General features: G+C 41.2%; 1 protein-coding gene across 3 annotated transcripts in view; it reads left to right on the top strand.

The window, feature by feature from the left end:
* The window catches only part of ANKFY1 (ankyrin repeat and FYVE domain containing 1), a 506490-nt gene that overhangs the window by 24678 nt on the left and 464484 nt on the right, over window positions 1–17328 (top strand). The window contains exon 1 of one of the 3 annotated variants that reach the window (XM_085649584.1): window positions 13632–13761. The exons of the other annotated variants lie outside the window; for them this stretch is intronic. The gene's annotated coding sequence lies outside the window, so the exon portion shown is untranslated. Of the gene's footprint in view, window positions 1–13631; window positions 13762–17328 lie in introns of those variants that run through there. 3 annotated transcript variants of the gene reach the window in all.

Genomic DNA, 17328 nt, shown 5'->3' with positions numbered 1-17328 from the left:
CTGAATTTCACAGTCCTACTTCTAGAGCTGCCAGGCTATTCGCAGGAGATGCTGTGTACATGTTCATAATTTCAGCTATTTAGGATCTTTCCTGTTACGCTTCTGTGCCTTTATCATTAAAGAGACCCTGCCCCCCCCCGAGTGTCACAAATAACATTATTTGGGAATTTATTAGCTCTCCAAGGTTCCTCACTATGTGATGTGGATAGGAACAGGCGCAGGTTACCAGTATGTAAGTTTGCTGTAAACCGTGTCACTGAAGGGGAGTTAAAGTTTCTTCATAATTAGAAAGCCTTAAGCTCAAAGCGGAGTCTGAGATTTACAAGCACTAGTGCAACTTTGCTCCAGGCAGTAAAGGCTGATAGTAAAGATCTAGGCCTGTTTCTTGAAATGGAAAGAAATGGACCTAGGACCACCATGGAAGAAGTGGTTTCAGGCAGTATGACAAATTGAAACGTGACAAGAATCTTACTACACTCTGGCATGCAATTTGCCCATTTCAGAAACCACTTCTTTACTATGAATAGGTTGTATTGGTCCGGGTGTCATGCAGAAGCTTCTAACTGTTACCCAAGATCTGAGGAACCTGAAGCAGGCCATGTACATTGGTATGTGTGTTCTCTTTCTGAGTAGACCTGGCTTAGCAGTTCGGACTGGAGTCTTCCTTTACGAGCAGGACTCTGCCAGGAGTGACATATTGACCAAAAAACAATGGTCTGCAATGAAGGTATTGCCTGTGGCTGAGAGTTTTTGCAAGCATTCCACTCATCACTGTTGTGTTTTCCGCATACAAGTACCTTCAGAAACTGCCCTAGGCTGGCTATTCTGGGGCTTTGTAACTAAGACACTTAAGATCACTGGCAAAGGCATAAGTTTGAGAAACCATGCAAGTATGAGTGGAAAGCATTTAAACATGTGGACTGGGAGCAGAACTTGCCGAGCTTCTTGATGGATGCCGCTCTGGCACAGCTCCCTACATAAGGGTTGGCAAGAGTAGGCAAAGGCAGCAGTAGGTAGTGGCATGATACTTGTGGTCCGGGAGACCCATGATTGCTGCCATATCCTGATAAATCTAGGGAAGTGCTTCTCATCAAGCCAAAAATATATAATTTCATGATTTATTAAAATGCCACGCAGCATAATTTTAAGATTAACTATGTTGGATCAATACCTTTCAAGACGACCATAATGTAATACTAAATAGGTGTTTAATGTCCACCGATTCCCTATTTTATTGCTTCCCATTCAGTACTTGCAGCAGTCATTCAATGTTCTCCCACTTCATTGAATCTAAACTGTACTTTAGTCCCATTTCCTACTACCATATTTGGCTTCATAAGAGGAAGACTAAAATACCAATTATGCATGAGATTTAGCATTTGCTGCAATAGAATACACAATAATAAAGTGCGTCTGTGCCCAGACTTCATTAATTTGTATTTTTACAACCGGCCTATAACTTGGACATAGAAAAAACGATAACTGTGCTTAATTTATTATTTAGAAATGCCTGTATTTGCACTTAGCAAATCTAAGTATGTCACTTTTTTTAAAAATATAACATAGTGCTCAGACCTCTAAATGAAATGTATGTATCCTATAGACATGAAAAACCTACTATCTAATCTAGCTGTTGCAGATTAACTGTATTTTGTTTGTGAAAGGTTGTGTCAGCACATTGCTGCAGCCCAAAAGAGGTTAAAATATGTGTGTTTTGTATGGTTCACTACAGCTAGTTAGCATCTAAGACTGGTGAGAAAGTGCTATTGAGTATAAAATACCACGGTTATTTAGGCTTTAGTTTGTGTTTTATATAGGGTCTCATGCGGGCTACTTCTGTTGTAATATGCATGGCGAGGGTGCCTGCGATGTGGTAACAATCAAAGAAGAGTGAAGTTTGTTGACTGGTCAGTTATTCATTTAGAGTAATATCCTTTTCAACTTCTTGCTGACCCTGAATCCCTGTTGACCTCTGAGCTCATAAATTAGAACGTTCCATGCTTCAGAGCCTTGGACTTCGCTGCCATTGCTGATTCTGCTGTCTTTTGTAGAGTTTAGAAGTATCCTTGTTAGGTTTGGTGGGGCCCACATGTTGCAAGAACCATTTTCAGGCATGTGTATTTAGCATTAACCTAGCGTTAAGGGCAGGCAGCAGGGCGCTTGACATGCAGCAGAGAGCTGTGGCTTCTCTCAGTACACCATGACAGCAAGTGACATTTAGCAAGGAAGAGATGAGGTTCAGGATTGAGAACAAAGAAGGGAAGTGTACTGTCAGTATTCAGATTTAGTTATTGATGGGTTGAAAAGACATGGAACCATTAAACGCAGAGCGTCATTTTGCTTGGGGTACCATACCAACAGAGTTTAAAGTGAGTTTGAAGGTCATCATGCAAGTTACAAAAGTATATTCCTTGGGTAGGTGGAAGGCAGATAGATCTGTGCGATCTGATTAAAGGAATAGTTAACAAGTCAGAGTATTTATAATTTAACTCAATATAGTCATAAGCCTACATCATCTTAATAGCTGCACTAAAACATGTGCACAATATAGTGTTCTCCTTATGGACCATGCCATCCTCTTCTACAGCTTTAGAAAATTTCACTAACCTCCCTTTTGCACATCCCAACCAAGAAAATGCACTGGGCCTTCGCACTTACCATCTCATCTTCCTGAGAGCTTACAGTGCAGGAATTTGGATAAGAAGCCTCGCAACATTACTGCAGTTTATCTTTAAATTGATGTAATCCAGACCTATTCCCTGTGGCGCCAAATTCATGCTCTGGTCCAGGGTTCTCCAGTCAGTCCTGGAGGGCCAGACCCATGCCAGATTTTAGCATATCCCCATTTAGATAAATTTAGTGATCCTAAAAATCTGGCATGGATCTGGTCCTCCAGGACTGACTTTGGAGAATCCCGCTGTTGTCTCTTCCAAACATGTTCAAGTCATTCCATAGCGCTCAAACGCTCACCTGAAATGGTTATATGGCAAGGTTGAACCTTAAAGGTCCACCATAACACATGGATGCTCTCTACCAACCAGTCATTCACCTCAAGAAACACTCGAACTCATTGCGCAAATAGAAAGTGGAATCGGTCCGAGCGTAGCCCTTACATCTCCAGAATCTTGTAGGTGCACAAGCAGTGGAGAAAACGATCTCCACATTAACAAAAGAATGATCTGAGAACGTCCTTGTAAGAATATTGCATCTAGTATCTAGATAGTTGTGTGGTAATTAAGAAAAAGTTAGTTCTGGAGCAAGTGGGGTTGCCCGACTTAGCGAGAGAAATGCCTGGAAGCATACTAAAATTACCACCCCAGATAGTATGATAATCCCGAGTCTGAATAATTTAGCCAATCATTTTATTAAAGAATTTAAGGGAGTCCATGTTAAGTGTCAAACTACTTATGAACAAAACCTTCTGTCCTCGTAGGACTCCAAACACATACACCCAGCTGCCCTCCTTGGCCATCTGTGGCTCATGAGCTGGAAATTTTAACTGAGTGTATCAAAATCTATCTCAATGTATCCATCCAGAGATGCGCTCTAGAAATCAAAAAGATCCTTACTTGGCGAACACCGTAGAATGCGGAAAGGACAACAAATCCTTTTGTTATTTAACCCTCACACAACCTATTGGTGTCATGCGTCATCATCAGGTTCACCCTGACTCCTAAAGGTCAGGGTGGGCTCAACCAATATTTCAGGGAGCTCTTAGGAGATGTAGGCATGGGGGACTTAAAGATAAAAATCCTACTCCGTTCCCCAGGTATCCCTTTTATTCGTGGGTACGTAGTGGATATTGAAAACAGTAAAAAACTGATCTTTTTTGGAATAATGGTACTATAACCCTAATAATCTGCCAACATATTTCAGTCCACAAACACATTTGCCACAAAGGTCCCAGGCTTTCATCAGGGCTCAAATGGTTCCATCCCTGGCATTGACAGTGATTCACTCTATGTGTAATAATTGAAGGAACAGATATCTGTAACCTTCGTGCTCAATAATAGAGGGGGAATACTTATATCCCTTCTTCAGGAAATGAGAAGAAGTCCACCTGTAAGGGAAACAAAACATACAACAGCACAAACAAATGAACAAATAGTTACTGTTTATAATCGCACCCGTCATGCAAGGATGCTCATATTCCAAAGTTGTCTACTCACTCGTGCGTTATTGTGACCCTGAGCTTCAATGTCGTCATTGTGTCAAGTCCCGCCCGATAGGCGGAGTGCAGAAACTGTCGTACCTATATATTTTGTTCAAATCTCATTTAAAAACCTAAAAAGACTGTTAGCCATACCCAGTCATGTCCGGTCAAGATTCCATTCCTTATCAGAATTCAGTGACAATCAACCTTCATGATTGCACAAGCATCGAAATTTACGTCCAGCATTCAAGTAATCCACGCACACAATAAACATACACACGTAATTAACTGGCATCGCGGCTATAACTGTGACACTGGGCGCCTTAATACCAAAAGTATCAAAATGCCAACACCTCAGAAATATGATTAAGCAAAGAAGCAATGTTTAGAGCTCCACCTGTTTGTAAAAAAGCGACTCGAAAAAGTGAAGCAAGTATTCTGTAACATCAGTAAATTTACTTTGTGGCTCGTTGCATATGCTACTACTTTTCCTGCTTTGCGGGGATTAAGTCCTCTAACATTCCAGTACATAAAAATCACTGAAACTGACCTGAAGACAGAATTTATCTTCCCAAGCTCCAGAGCAGTGACCGAGTGGCAGGTGAGAAGGAGCATCAAAAATAGTAGATGAAGAAGGCTTTAGCAGCTGATGGCCCCTCTCCAGAAAATATCAGGCAACTAACGTGTAGGGAAATATTCAGGAACCTTCTGTTTAGGGCAAAATATGAATTGACCCTTCAAAGGTCAGTAAGCCTCCTACTTCGTTTTTATTAAAAATAAAAAGATGCTAACTTTCACCCACTATCTGTGTGGTGCTTCAGTATTGGGTTCCTTCCTACCATGACCCGATCATTGATATGTGGTTGGCTTCTGAAGAGCTTTTCACAAGGTTTTGTTTTGATGGGTTGTGTGGAATTTCACAACAGAGTGGATAGTATCACACATATGACAAAGAGAGGGATAGGGTTGCTCAGTAACTTTTGAGTGTGTTGTGGGGAAGGTCAATTGTATTTTTTTGTTGTAATGTTGGACCGCTCAATTGTATGTAGTCCAATGGGGATTGTATAATTCAAACTCCCTAGAAATGTCATTGTGTTTCTGGCTTTAAGGTCCTACACAGGTGAGGAGCAGTCATAAGGACTCCTCCATAAACCAGCTCTAAGCTGCGTTCAGTCACAGTCCCCCTCGTTGAAGTAAGGCAGGTGAAACGAGACATAAAAGCACAGTTCCAGGCACAAATTGCAGCTACAATAATAGTTCAGGTGACACAACAACAGCTTGGAGAGAACAGTTGACACTCTTAAAAAGCAGTCAAATATACATTAGATACTGTTGAATATAGACACGCCAGCTAGTAAGGAAGAACCAGTTTCCAGTGTAGCATTGGAAATGTAATATGTTTAGCATGTAGTGATTCTTTAAGTGGGCTGAATTGCTTATGAGCTCATTGGATAGTTAAAATGGGGTAAACACTCACCTTGTGGCTTTGATAGAATAACTCTCCAGTTTCCGTGGTGGCATGCAAAATGGAGTCTCTATCATTGCAATTTAAAATTCTTCTTTATTTTATTCATTTTATTTTTAAAGTGTTATATACCGCGAACATGACCACTGAGGGTATCGGAGCGCTTTACAAATTATGCATCATAAGGGTATAATACAGATTATGCATCAGAGGGTATAAACATACAAAGCAGAATAGACAGGCGACAAAATCAAAGTCTAAAATAGTCCAACAATCTTGTGAGGGAAGTAAACACACCCACAGGCAGAGTCGGAGTCTAGCATTGTCCGATCTCATCGTGAACCCGGAGGCAGAGCCAGAGACAACGTGTATGGACCCGAATCCGATGCAGGTGCCATGCTAAGGCAGAAATTTCTTCATCGGGAGCCCTTTGACCTCTTTTTTGAAGAGGACAGTAGAAGGGTTCACCTTGACTTCAGGGGGAAGGGAGTTCCAGATCCTCGGAGCCAACCCCGAGAAGGCTCGGTTTTAGGTCTTTTTTTTTTTTCTTGAATTTTAGATGCTTAAGCAAAAGGGTGCTGGCGTTTCTGGAAGCTCTAGACCCACAAGAGAGTTCCATTTTCTGCGCTAGGTACAGTGGGGTCTTGAAGTGTATGGCTTTGTGAGCCATGCATGCAATTTTTACTGAATCTGAGCTTCATAAGGAAGCCAATTCAGTTCACGCAAGTCAGGAGAGATGTGGTGGTATTTTTTAGAACCAGTTAAAAGCCTAGCAGCGGAATTGAGGGTCGCCCTAAGAGGAGCCATCCTCACTCTAGGCAGGGCACAGAGTGTTGCACTGCCATAGTCCCGCTTTGAGATCATTAATGCTTGAACTGCAGTCTTGAGGTCATGAGCCGGGAGGAAGGGTTTGAGTTTCCTAAGTAAGCTGAGTTGAAAGTTTGCTCCTTTGGTGAGGGAACTGATGTGCTTCTGTATGTTCAGGCTTTTGTCTAGAATGATACCCAGAGATGATGCAGAGTCCACGAGGTGTGGACTGCAGTTAAGAGCAGTTAGCTGATTCATCCATTGTTCCATGACGAGGGATTGGTTGTGGGGTGAGATCAGTAGGAATTCCGTTTTAAGAGCATTAAGCTTCAGGTGATTGCGTGTCAGCCAGCTTTGTGTTTCCAGCAGGACTGAGTTGAGGGACTGGATGTCTTCAGGGGAGGTGATCTTCAGGTATAGTTGGGTATCATCCGCATACATATGATAGCGAATGCTGGATGATTTTAAAATTTCTGTTAGAGACTCCATGAACAGGTTAAAAAGCGTGGGGGACATATCTGAATCTTGTGGAACACCCAAGGTGACTGGTGCAGGGTGGGACAAGGATTGGTCCACCTTGAAACATTGGGATCTGTTTTGAAGGAACGAAGAGAACCAGCTTAAAACAGGCCCGATAGCCCCATCCTGTATTCTAGGTGGTCAATTAGGTGATCATGTTTGACAGTGGCAAAAGCTGACTAAAGGTCGAGAAGGATCAGTATGCACGACTCACTGTGATCCAGCATTCTAAGCGCATTGTCCCTTCTGATGATAGGGTTAGGGTTTTCCTTTAGTTTGGGGCCCAGGGAACAATTAACTCTTTTAATGAGGAAGGCCTCATATATTGTTACTCAAGTTATGAGGTCCTGCTTCAGTATCTTCATAAATGCCTCTATGTGACCTGATTTGGCCCTTTTAGGTACCCCCAAAAGGTGAATGTTATTCCTGCCTGGCACCCTTCCTGTTACTCCAGCCTTTCTTGAGCTGCCTTGAGGTCCCTTGTTAGTATTTTGCACCCTTTCCTCCAATAGATGTTTTCCGAAGTACCTCTGTGAACCTTCTAGTCATTGAACAGTATCCATTTTGGAAGCTGAGGTAGCTTTCATCTCTCCAGTGTTTACTAATAAGGTGGAGAATGAAGATTCTCCAAATGTGATAGAAGAACGTGGATTTCTTTAAAGACACTGGGGTTAGCATTATACATCAAACTCCATGCAGTTCTTCAAAGTAATTCATAACCATAGTCAAAGTTCCAGATTTAGGACATGACAGTCATTGAAAGCCCCATCAAAGCAGCTTTCATCTTATTTACAGGTGCTCCGAGGCTTAAATAATTTTTTTTATTTCAACACCAATTTCAAAACTTACAAATATTAGACTTCCACAGCTTCCTTTGTGATTACTGTAATTCTGTTAGCAAGGCAATCAAAATATCTTTTAAATTTGAAACACAACAAATTAACAAAACACTGACATTTCTTATTAAATCTCACCCACCTGACAACAGTTTTAGAACATAGAGGCCCATAAGATTTTACATTAAACAAAAATAATTGATTTTCCCCACCCTAGATTCATACGCTTTCAAATATATATCTACACATAACTTTAGGTGTTAATCAAACCGGGGATAAAATATTGAAAATGAAAATGTCCTCGCTCTTTGAGTAATGTGAATCAAAACCTCATATGCATTATAAAAAACACTATTTGCATCTAACACTTTTACATCAGCAGCTCTTCTGATAGATATCAAGTTTACACATGACCTATGCTAACCTAAAAAAATATTGTAGAAATAGTGAAATGATTGTCAGTGATATAGATAGTTATTTAATGTCTATAAATGTATGTGGTAAAAATAGGTTAAGACAACGTAACATTAGTATTGATCTCAAATGAAATGTATAATGATGATTCTGAGAAACCTTCTCAGTAAACAAGAGGATTGTGCTGTGCTTATGTACAAGCTAGATCTAAATCCCCTTGTTTATTTCTTTGTTTAGGTAGTGCACCTTCTAGTGCCGCTGAATTCTTGATCTGGGTTGATAATGTAGTCACTAAACCTTCTCTAATAGCCAGTGGCAGTGAAACAGTGGCTACTGTGTGCTCCAGGGTATAGGGTAAACATGCTACCAGTCCAAAATTTGGCCCTCCGGTTTAAACAAAAAGCTGGTGCAGGGGTCTATTCACAAGAAAAAAAAGTATGGCTTGTGTGAAGACAAGTACCAGTTAAATGCAAGATTACCTTAATGATTTTGAATTAATGTAAAAGTGAAGTACCCTAATTATATAACAGAAGAACCTGAAAGTTTTCAAAAGGGTCGAAAGCTGAACAGCGCATCAAAATATTTAACAATTGTAGATACTAGAGTGCCTTCGTTATGGTGTATTTATTTTGGTGTCTGTTAAAATCAGGTGTAGTAACTTGGTCCAGACAGATGGTAGTATTTCAGGAGTATTTATTGTGCAAGTTACATGTTCAGATGTTCAGTCCAAGACTAGCCCCACCAGCAGCAGCCAGCATGCTGCTCGGCCCTTCTCCAACTGTAGTCTCTGACCCCCAACGTTCCACATTACATCATTTTAGGAAGAACTCGATGGCAGAGCATGAACACTTTGAAACCAGGATACAACACCAGATGTACTATATGTGTACTTTAGGAAAACAGTCTATACAAATACTAAAACATACATCTGAAAGGATTCAGTCCAAGTATTTAGTACAAACGGCATCAGACAAAGCATTTATAATCTTTTTTTTTTTTGTTCCCGTCTATCAGTCCATCTAGCTCCTCTCTGTTCAATTATGTTAAATGTATTAATCCAGAAGAGTTTTCCTTGTTATGGAAATCTTCACCCTCCCCCTGTAAAGTCTCCATGTAATTTTTTAAAATTCAGATGTCTGGGCTATCGGATTTTGGCTAGGGAATTTGGCTACTGTGTAATTAAAATGATTAAAGTATGCTCCCGCTAATGTTTAAAGGACCTTGTTTCTTATGTTGCACCTGCGATCTTGATTATCCGTTTTGGTTGTCATACATATAGTTTACCACATGGACATTTTAGACATTATATACAATTCTCAGTATCACAGGTTATATATGCACTTTAAGGTTCCCCATTTACTTTAATCCTTTAGACTGGGTGTAGGATATATGCCTTATCTAAAATAGGGATGTTTTAAAGCTCATGCCAACACAGATGAACGTGGCAGGGTTGTGATTGCGACAAGTAACACAAAGGGATGATGCCATTGGTCAATTTAGACCTGTGGTATTAGATCTTCAAGGAGCCTATCAGAACAAAGAGGCTCACGTTACCAGTTGCTGCTATGTAAGTGTCTAGGTCACAAAGCCCATGGAGATGACTTGCATATGTTAGCCTTGATGTCACAAAGGCATTGGAGCTAACCAGTTTCAGCCTTGAAAGACTGAGGTCAGATAGTCTTGAGTGAAATTTTTGGGCAAGACCCAGTCCATCAGAGAAAGTGGAAAATATTTTTCTGCCATAAAATACTGAACATCTACCGTCCTTGGAGAAGACCTAGACTTCAGGACACCCAAGAGAATGTTTCCAGCATCCAAGCTTTCCCCAGGCTCACCTTGAAGCCACCCAAAACAAAAGCGGAAGGTATGCACTATGAGAGAGATAAATAGAGATTCCTACCCCTTAAAGGAGTATGCTAACTCTGATGTATGCGTGCTGATTAAGCCTTCAAAAGAATTTAAATAAATAAAAATGTGTTTGCAGTTTCCATTTCTGCAGACCTTTTACACGGGTTCATTGTGAAGTATTCCGTTATTTGATATGAACTCAATGTTAATTTCACACCAAATAAGTTTAGTGTTCACGGAAATGGATAACTGTTGCAGCAACATATGGCATTCTAAAAGTTTACTGTTTTACTTTGCGGTCCATAGGTCCTTCTGTATGCTGATCCATTTCTGTGCTCCACGAGTTCTGAAACACGCCCCTCTTAAATATTTTGATAGTGTTTGAGGACTAGCTTTTCATTCTTGTATACTCTAGGCCCGTCATGACTTCTTTTAATACAATTTTGCTGTGGCGCCTTCACCAGCTGTTTAACAGGCCAATGCCTGCTTGTCGCTTGTGAAAGTCTGCGCCAGTGCGTCACTTTAGTCTGGCTTTTGCATGGGAAAACCTAAGGTCATTTATAAAGCCAAAGCCCCTTTACGTATTGAACTGTTTTCGAATAGATTGTTCTTTCATGGCCGTGAACCACTGATGTAGGCTCACTGAACCCAAGGTTTTCTCTGCTTGGGCATTGGATGAAAATGCCAAATATGTTTGTGTGCTTTCAATGCGCAAAATGTACAGTTGATTGAATGCTAGGAAACGAAACAAATATTCAAAAACGTTTTTTAGCGATCGTAAATACACAATCAGTTGAGACCAGCAGGTTTCAAAATGTAAAGGAAAAGTATTTAAGCGTTCTGAAAAAGGTGCTTTCAAGTGTCTAATCTGTGTCCCACTGTCACTCCAAACAAAGTGAGTAACGGAGTGAGTCAACCTACAGGTAATCATCTTCATAAAATGGCGTATTTGTAGTTTGTACTGAAATGTCTTTGCGTTTTGCTATTTGCTGGAAAGCAATTTGAAAAGGGAACATACGATTCTGAAGATGATTGTTATAAGGTAATTCCAACACCCTTCTGTTATATCCTGTGTCTCCTAGTTCCTTGCTGCTCAGCATGTGTGTGAGTGATGCAATCGAATATTCATGAGAGCATGGTTTTGATAAGTGGTCAGTTGGAAGGAGTGGGACTGAGCAGCAGGATGCTGTTCCCGGTGGGGCTGTACCACCTTACTTGTAACTGAATAAACCTACATAATCTACACTACTGGCTACTGGACAGAGTCCTTACAAGGACCATTTTTCATTTACAAAAGTGACGACGAGATATGGATTCATGAGCAGTGGGGTTCAAGCCGTCAACCGTGTGCTCTGGAGGCCATGAGCCTAGTCATTGTCTGTGCATGGGAGTTTCCATGCGCAGAATTCCGAAGTGGCAGTCATCCTCATGAGACATCGGTGACGTAATTGGAAGCAGTTTGGTGCAGCCGCGCTGAATTGACGCAGCACATATGCTCCAGCTGCTGTGATTAGCTGTGTTGTATCCTTACGTTGAGTTGCTTTGTTCAGATATTGCCGATCTATAAGAAAGGCGATCGCTCTGCCCCGGGCAATTATAGACCTATTAGTCTAATTGACGCAGTACAAAAAATTATAGCCCGCCTCGTTCTGGGTCGTATCCAAATTTGGATGTCCGACTTTGATGTGTTGTCCCCTCTTCAGACAGGGTTTCGATCACATACTGGGACCCTGGACCAAGTATTCAGGGTAGTACTTCTTTATTGGAAGGTAGTTTTTCTGGGGGGTGGCAAGTTGTATGCGGCATTTGTGGACCTAAGGTCTGCGTTTGACCTTGTGCCGAGGGACAAGTTATGGAAAGTACTCTTGGATATGGGCATGCCAAAAGAACTGGTTTCTTTTTTGGTCACCATTCATGAAAATACGTATGCCCGTGTCCGTTGGGGTAAACCCGGGGAGTTGACAGATAGATTTAAAGTGTCCAAAGGTGTTCGACAAGGGTGTGTGCTCGCTCCCACTTTGTTTTCACTATTCAACAACGGGGTTGTAAATTATTTTTCAAACAACCCTACTGATGCACCTACCCTGGCTGGAATGAAGATTCCCCTACTCATGTTCGCGGATGACACCCTTTTGATCTCGAAGACGAGACAGGGTTTGCAGTTAGCCCTGTCTCGCTTCGAGATCTTCTGCCGCGAGCATGAGTTGGAGATAAATGTTGGGAAGACCAAGTTTATGGCTTTTCGTGGTCCCCGGCGCATTAAGGCGGAGGTGTGTCTGGGTGGTGTCAACTTATCCTAAACGGCAGTGTTTACTTATCTTGGGGTCACCTTTAGCGAGACATGCAGCTGGTCCCACCAGCTGGATCTTCTCGCTCTTAAGCATGCTCAATTGGGAGGAGCTTTGCTGAAAGAGCATAAACACTCTTTTTAACAAAACCAATAGCTCCACTCATGAAGATCTATGGCTCCAAGATTCTACCTGCCATTTTATATGGAGCTGAGATCTGGGGTTTTAATAACTTGTTTAAGTTGATGACCGCCCAGAATAAATTCCTCCGGTCAGCTATTGGGCTCCCCCAATCCACTCCGCGCATCCCCCTATTGTACGATCTGGGAATCCAGCCTATAGAGGACTGGGCAGGGTACAGACCCCTGGCGTTTTGGCGTCGTCTGTGGACTACTCCTGAACTAACTATCTATGCAAAAGCCCTCTTGGAGATCAAAGGGTTGGAGGGGTCGCACAGGATACCCTGGCTGTCTAGTATCAAAACCCTGCTGATTGATCTCGGGATGCGTGACCTATGGGCTAACCCAGATACAGAGGTCTTCCCGCCAAAAAAGGTCCTCAAGGATGCGTACTGGAGTTCCATTAAGAACAGGAGATGTGCTTCCCTCATAGGCTCCACGATGACTGTCACCTTCCTAGTTTTTAAGGACGAGTCTGTTTATGAAAGCTACTGGGATACCATTTTGAAGTTTTTTGATCGTAAACTATATCACCAGTTTAGAGTGGGCGCCCTACCACTGCGAGGACTCACCAAAAGTTGGAGTCCTCTTGGTAGTGATAAATGCCCATTTTGTGCAGACAAGATTGAAACCACGGATCATTTCCTTTTTTGTTGCCCAATCTACCAACTCCCTAGACGTGTTTGGCTTCGACCGGTCTGCAGACTAATGAGCACTCGTTCTGCACAGGTTGCTAGTAGAATATTGAAAACAGATACTTCAAAACCTGTAGTAATTGGTGTTGCCAAATTTATTAGTTGGGCATGGATCCTTAGGGCTAGGAAACTTAAGTCGTGATTTGTGTTGTTAGCTGTTATTAACTAGCATCACATTATGGACCTTGGGTTAAATGGCGTGTCCTCTTTGCACTTTACTGTATTTTTATCATGTTGCGATCATTTTAATCTACTGTTTTATGTAATATTTTAAAGGTTTTATAAATCTGATTTTGTATTGTAAAATGAATTGCATTGTAGTTGAATTGTTTTAATATGTGTAGTATGTCTTTTATGATGCGAATCGAATAAAGACTTTTTTGACTGACTGACTGGCTTTGTTCACTATTCCTATGCATTAGTTCACATCATTAAGTGCTGGTGTGGCAGTAGGAAGGAAGATTTTTCTGGGGAATATGACTGCACGCCGATGCTCTGGGATCATTGGAAGATACTCACCAGAGTGCTGAGACATGCATGTTGCTCCGACATTTAAGGTGAAGTCTTTCTAATGCTGTTTGGAGTGGCCCTGGTGTGAGGTCGCTCTCTTGACTTTGGGACAGTTTTTTTTTTTCTACAGCCGGTCACATCCATGCTTACGCCTGTGTAATTTGTCTGATTACTTCTGGTGCACTTGTGGTGCACCATATTTAAATCGTTTGCTGTCTGCAGTATTGCTTATTAGGCGGTGTTAGTGAGTGTTGCACTGGGTATCCCATACAGTGTGGTCTCTATTGTGCATATTATGGTACATGGAGTTTCTATATGCATTGTGTTTTGCATTAGGTCTTCCTTTACAATCTATGGAGAGTTATCATTTTTTATCTTATGTGATATTAATTTACAATTCAAGTGATGTAGTGATTCATTAATTGTGACATAATTGTATATCTTCTTTTTTTAATTCTACGAATGCAAAGCTTCACTTATGTGATCTTATGTGACCTGATTTTATTTGACCACCTATGTAATGGAATAATTAATGTAATGTAACGTAATCTTTTCTTGTGATTTAGGATAAGGAACTTATATTTACAGGAGGTGTGAAACGTGTATTTTCTTTTTACTTCCTAATCTTTTTTATTGTTTCCCAAAGGAAGGAGATGTGTTATATCCTGTGTCTCCTAGTTCCTTGCTGCTCAGCCTGTGTGAGTGTGATGCAATAGAATGTTCATGAGTGCATGGTTTGTATGAGTGGTCAGTTGAAATGAGTGGTGCTGAGCAGCAGGATGCTGTGCCCGTTGTGGCTGTACCATCTTACTTGTAACTGAATAAACCTACATAATCTACACTACTAGCTACTGAACTGATTACTTACTAGGACCATTCTTCGTTTACAAAACCTTCCAACCGTGTCTAGTTTCCAGCCTTTTCAAAACTGTGTACACCATTTAAAGTGTTGAGCCATTCGAGCTGGCAAAAGGAGACGGGAATAGTGAAGTATGAGACATGCTACGCTGATTAGAAATACGTCCTTTTCGAGCTACTTTGGTTGTGAATTTGGGCATGGTAGAATCATGAGATTGCAGATGGAGGTTAGGGATGTCAAATTATTTTAATTGAATTTGCATTTTCTGAAATATATCTCAATAATTTAAATGTTTAGAAATTCCTGCTCCCTCTAGCCCCGAGTCTGCGTCCCAAGGAGTGGGTGCCTGCCACCAGCTCCAATACTGTCCAATTAAAACTTTCCTAGAGACACATTCAATGACGCAGAACCAAAGATGGTTTAAATCCAATTACCAAATGTTAGCTAGTTTGCTGCTTATTTTTTCACTTACTTTACATGCCTATTTAAGTGCATTGTCGTTAAAGGGATTTATGTTTTGGTCTTCAGATAGTGCTGGAAAGTGAACTGTTCCTTTATGACAATAGCTGTGAAATGCTCTTTTTTGTAAAATCAAAGTAGTGTTCGAGGTTGTTATTAAATATTAAGTTAGCTCATGGACACGCTGGTCTTCTCTGTTTGCAAAACCTTTACGTTTGCAATCCTGAATAAGTTCTGCGTTGGGATGTACAGAAAGCAGAAATCCAGTTTCTTGAAAGTGTATTTCCTAGGGTATTTGTCTAGTGTGGCAGGGCAATTGATAGATCAAGTGTCAAGACCACTGACTGAGGTGAATGATGCTATCGGAGTCGAGCCAGCTTCTTGCCCTGTCCTTCCTGACAGGAATTTTTAAGTGGAGCTCTTTATTTATTTTTTAAAGTGTTTTGTCTCTTACACAGTAATGACCAGAGTGGGGAACCAAAGTGAAATTCGTGGAAGCAAGCCACTGGGAGTTACAGTAGAAGGATGATATGGAGCCTTCATGTGATTAGCTTAGACTTTCGGTCTGAATGGGTCTAAAGTAGGAATGTTTGTGATGTGTTTGTTAGCATTGGGAGGCAGGGGTGCTGTTGTGGAATATATATCTGTAGTGACATTTGGTTTAATGGAGTTCAATGGTAATGGCTATCTGCCTCGGTCGTGTTGTGTCAGAATGAGTAATGTGATTTGATATGTCAGATAGCAGTAAGCTGCCACATCTGCTTAAGTGCGGTAAGGGCATAAGGGCGGTGAGGTAAGCATGTAAAAACATTAACATTGGATTCCGGAACAGTGTGCTGCTTGCCAGAACAGTGTGCTGCTTGCCATAAAGTTCTTCAATGCCTCACCATCCTCACCATGGATAGTGCTACATACATGGAGTTACAATACGATTCAATAAATAAACCTCCTGGCCCACACTAATTGAAATACTATAAGTCTCAACCGTCAGGAAATCAATTGTAGCTCACACAGGCTCCATAATAATTCCCATAAACCGCTTGACACTCTTGCACTTACGTAAGATAACATTGCTATGAGTTCTGCCCAGTACTGTACCAGTCGACAGACTTTAGCTCAGCCGTCACCAACTGAACAGCCATGAAATAATTGAAGAGATCTGCCACATGCTGCTAGCCAATGGAGGACTTTAATTTAATCCACCACTGTAGGTCCCAACAACCTACATGCTGTGCCCACTTCGTGACATCTCACAATGACACTTAGATATGGAATGATATTAACAAAGTCCATCTCAGCAGACCTCGCCACATTTTCTCCCTCCAACCTATGCCTTCTCAGGATCATAAAATTAAAAAGTATCTCAGAACTGATCCCTGAGGACAGTTGAGTGGACAGTGGCCACAAGAAATACCATGTAGGGAACTGGAATGCTGCTCAAAGGTGCCAGTTTATTGAAAACCATAATCTGTGTGCCTCTCTTTCACACTTCATCCATCACATTGCTATGTGATGTGCCCCAAAACACAATAACTGCATCTCAGTGGTCATCTTGCAGGAAATGGATTCACTTCGCACAAAGGATGAAAAAATAAATAAAAAAAAGACATCACACTTCCATCTTTACATCCTACAAGGTGTAGCGTACTACCCATGTAGGCAAGTGCTTCGGTGCTCCACATAATGGTAGTAAGCACTATATAAATGTTATTGCACAATACAATCTCGTGTGTTTGAGGTTGTGCTGTTTGACTAGCTCTGTGCTTGATTGACATGATGAGAAAACTCTGGTGCTTAGCTGATTGGAAAAATGCAGTGCGTTGGTTGAGGTGAATATCTGTTGTGACTTACTGTTGAATAACTTCTGTTTAACGGGTTGAAGCAAAGAATGGGTATAGCGACTTGTCACAAGAATGTGGAACAATAGGTCTATATGGGATGTTGAGTGGTAGTTTGTTCTCATTCAATTGTTAGAGTGGTCTGGAAAGGGGAGTCTGCTCAGTTGTAGTTTTCTAATTATGGGTAAGTTATATGATGCTGTGGATTTTCAATGAAGGTGTGTATACATGATGGTGTGAGATGATGTTCTCCCATTTGTTGTGTTGATAGCCGTAGTATGAGTATATGTGTTATGATTTGTGTAGTGTGTTATGAATATGAGTGGTGCAATGTTGTATGGAGGCATTTGGATTGTGTGAACACACTTGTTTTAGCTGCTGATCACCCTCTATCCCCCCACCCCCCTGTGGCATCCACGTTTCTGTCTCAATTTTTTTGTCCCTTTTGTCCATGTGCC

Source organism: Triturus cristatus, chromosome 3_2 (genome assembly GCF_964204655.1).
Source record: "Triturus cristatus chromosome 3_2, aTriCri1.1, whole genome shotgun sequence".
NCBI classification, from domain to species: domain Eukaryota; kingdom Metazoa; phylum Chordata; class Amphibia; order Caudata; family Salamandridae; genus Triturus; species Triturus cristatus.
This window is presented reverse-complemented; position numbering and strand designations above follow the sequence as displayed.